Source organism: Rattus norvegicus, chromosome 8 (genome assembly GCF_036323735.1).
Source record: "Rattus norvegicus strain BN/NHsdMcwi chromosome 8, GRCr8, whole genome shotgun sequence".
Lineage (NCBI taxonomy): Eukaryota > Metazoa > Chordata > Mammalia > Rodentia > Muridae > Rattus > Rattus norvegicus.
Window position 1 is genome coordinate 94,055,297 of NC_086026.1, and position 4,010 is coordinate 94,059,306.

Consider the following 4,010-nt stretch of genomic DNA (forward strand, 5'->3'; position numbering starts at 1 on the left):
CCTAACTTTATTGCTCTGTTCTTGCTGAGGTGTGGTCAATAGTACAAAGAAGAAGATTAGGACCATATAGGTGATATAGCTGCAGGTCAAGCCTTTAGCAGGCTGAGGCAGGAGGATAAGTTCCACAATAGGTTCCAGGAAAGCTAGTGTATTAGTAAACTTTCTATTGTTCTGATAAAGCACCATAACTAAGGATACGGAGGAGGAGGAAGAGGAGGAGGAACAACAACAACATTCTTCAATTGAGCTTGTGTTTTTAGAGGGTTAGAGTCCATTTCGATGGAGCCAAGCTATGGTGACAGGAACAGCTGGGCACTCACATTTCCATCTGTAGAGAAGGAACACTAGGGATGGCACCAGGATTTCCAAGCCTCAGAATTCTCCTCCAGTAACATACTCCGTCAACAAGGCCACACCTCTTAACTAATCCTTCCTAAACAGTTCCATCAACTGGAGACCAAGTGTCTTAGTTAGGGTTTTACTGCTGCGAACAAAAACCATGGCCAAGGCAACTCTCATAAATATGACATTTAATTGTAGCTGGCTTACAGGTTCAGAGGTTCAGTCTATTATTATCAAGGCAGGAGCATGGCAGCATCCAGGCAGACACAGGACTTGAGGAGCTGATTGTTCCACTTTTTGTTCTGAAGGCAGCTAGCAGAAGACGGGCTTCCACACAGCTAGGATGAGGGTATTAAAATCCATGCCCATAGTGACACACCTACTCCAACAAGGCTATACCTCCAAATAGTGTCACTCTCTAGGCCAGCCTTATACACCAAGTATTCCAACAACTGAACTATTCTCTTCTAGCTAGCCTGTATATAGAGAGACCCTGACACAAAAATAAAATAAGATAGTCAGGTATGGTGACATATGCCTTAAATCCTAGCAGTTGGGGGGTAGAAGCAGGCACACCTCTGTAAGCTCAGGGCCACCATGATCTAGATAGTGAATCCTAAGCCAGCCAGGGCTACATAGTGAGACTTAGTCTCAAACAACCAACAATAAAATAAAATAAAATAAAATAAAATAAAATAATAAAACAGAAAGGATGGCTGAGATCAAACCCTCATGGATCTGTGTCCACTAGTCCTCAAGTTCACAGTTGTGACTGATCCTGTACAAAATGGTGCTTAGGAATCAGGGCGATTTTCGTATAATAAAGAGAACAGATTTGGATAATATCTAAGGATAACAATGGGCTTGTTTCCATTTAGCAATCGCTTATTCACATTTTTATGTCTAGTCAGCCATTCAACAAATATTTACTGAGTGTGTCTGAGTAGTGACTCACTACGATGTAGTGAGCGCTGGTCTGCTTGCTGGGAAGAGAACTGTGAACATGACAGGCAGAAAGTCCCCTCCTTTAAGAAAACAGCCTGTGCAGTATTCAGTTCCTTCTGGAGAGCCAAGAGGAAAGAAGAGGTAGACAGACATCACATATTTGGTTCCCATTAACATCAGTGATGCTCACAGTCCAGAAGACTGATGGACCACTGGCCTAAATACATGTATTGCTTGGCTTCCTCAGCCTTAGAAAATGTTAGTCTTAATGGTTTTTTTTTTTAGGTTTGCTCTCTCCAGGGCCCAGCCTTTTCCACCAGTCTTTATCATGTTACCACTGTCTGGCTTCTTGTATTTACTTTCATATGCCTGTTCAACTTTCAGGCATTTAGGCCTAAATCCTAAAAGCTTAGAGAATGAAAGAAGAATAAGTAAGAAAATAATTTTGGGGACCTACAAACAAGTATATATAGAAGCTGGCGGGTTCAAAGCTCAGTGTCAAATCTTAGTATCAGTTTGGTTCGAAAGAGCAATGGAGTTTGGGCTTCTGGAATGTGGTTATTAATAAGCTAGGACAGCGTTGCTATGCAGAGTTTGTATTCACATTAGGTTATAGATGGTTCATCAGAGGCTGCCATGGCAACGGCATTGTGAGGAAGCAGCATAGTGACTTATGGAGGGTGATCAATGCTCTTTGGAGCCCACTGATCACTGAACCGCATGCCATTCATGCCTAAGAGGATCCTGAGGTTTCTGAATGGTAACCCTATTTCAGTTGTTGTAGAATCTTCATGATCAATTCAAGCTATGCTTTTCCAGCTCAGACAAACTTGCACCTGATGACAAAGCTGTGTCAAGTGGGCTGGATTGATGGTTCAGTGGTTAAGACCTGTTATCTGTTTGTTTGTTTGTTTGTTTGTTTGCTTGTTTATATGTTGCTGCCTCTTAGAAAGGGCTTGACCTGCAATCTCTCTTTTGCTCTTGTAAATTGTATTCTGCCTTTTTCAGTCCATGATTCTTGGCTCAATCTGACCACCTGGACACTTAATATACTCTTTCACATACTGGCTGTTGCTATAGACCATTGTTTTCAAGATTCCTATGCTTAACTCTTTTGCTGAAACATCCTCTCTCTAGAGTTGCTCCCTCTCAAAGCTGTGATGTCTGAAGTGTGGTCCTCGGGCCACAGCCCAGTGCCTCTGGAGACATTGTATACACACATTCCGCCTCTAGAGTAACTGAGTTAGCCATCTCTGGGGGGGAGTCATCTGTGCAGGGACTGCAGCAGCTTGCTTATATTCCAGAGCCACTGTTCTAGAAGGAACTACTTTTAAAAAGCTGCTTCCTAGGACTGGCAGCAAGAGGAAAGATGTCCACAGATAAGCAAAAGTTCCTTGTGAGTTGTTACCCCTTGTGAGTTGCTGCCCCTTGGGAGAAGCAAACACGCTCAAGTGTGTGATTACATCGTTCAGTTCTATACAAACTGCAAACATTCTCTCTACATGCAAACCAAATATAAACTGTTCTGACCTTGGACAACTTTTCATCATGCTCCTAAGCTTTAATGACCCCACTCTACTTAATAACTGACTTTCCACGGCATCTTAAAGGTATCTTCCTGAGTGCAATTGCTGGAAGCCACTTCTCTGAGCGAGTGAGCAAATGAGGGGGAGAGAGGCAGAAAGTGAGCGAGCGAGCGAGCGAGAGAGAGAGAGAGAGAGAGAGAGAGAGAGAGAGTGTTAGAGGGTGACTTGGTTTTGCAGAAAGCATGGAAAGTTAGTCGGAAACTCTGTGAAGTACTGCATGGACTACAGGTTTCCTTCTGGCAATCCAGCATGGTTCTGTGTGGACCACTTTTCCGAAGAAGGCAGAGGGATCAAATTTATAAAACTAAAACCTGGACTGATTTAATATTTCCAACAGACACTCAGCAATCAGCAGCACCCTCCCTCCCCCCATTTTCCTTTTTTAGTTCTTGTATTTCCAAAACACTCACAGGCCTTGTTGCCTCCTCATTTGCATTTTCACTCAGCATGCTATGAATGGAGCAATTCACTCTCTCTCAGCCAGTGAGCTATTGATTCTGCCTCACAAGGGGAAAATATAAATGTAGTCTTTCAAAGATGACCTCAACCACAATGTTTGAAAATTGCTAGGTGTTCCAGATCTTAAGCACAGTACTGGCAGGGAACAAAGACTCATAATTTGTGATGTGTAGTGTAAAACCCTCCACTCTGCTTTTAATGAGCAGGGTCCTTCAAAATGGTAGGGCCAGTTAAAGCTCCTCTTAGATCATAGGACCATCAAATATTCAGTGCCATATATTTGAAAGAAAACAGAGGCAGCTATCAAAATAATAGATGGAAAAACAGAAATGCTGACCGTTTTCCAAATTGAAAATAAAATTTCCAGTGGTTCAGTCATGGTCTCTGAAACAAGTCTGCTTCCCACAGACTATTCAATTGTGTTGAAAAAACAATGCATTTTTAGGATAATTCTGTCTCTGTGATTTTAAGAAACCAGTGTCACTAGCACCAGCAACACCTTTGTGGGTGCACAGTTTTAGCCACTGCCATTTCAATCATGCTTGACCTAGTGGTGCTTCTCTGAGTTAGCTTTACTGGCTGTCATCTCCCTTCTTTGCCTTGAGGGAAAGGCAGTTACTCATCCATCAAATTACCATTTTAAGATAAGAGCTGCAGTCTGTAGTTAAGGGACAGAGA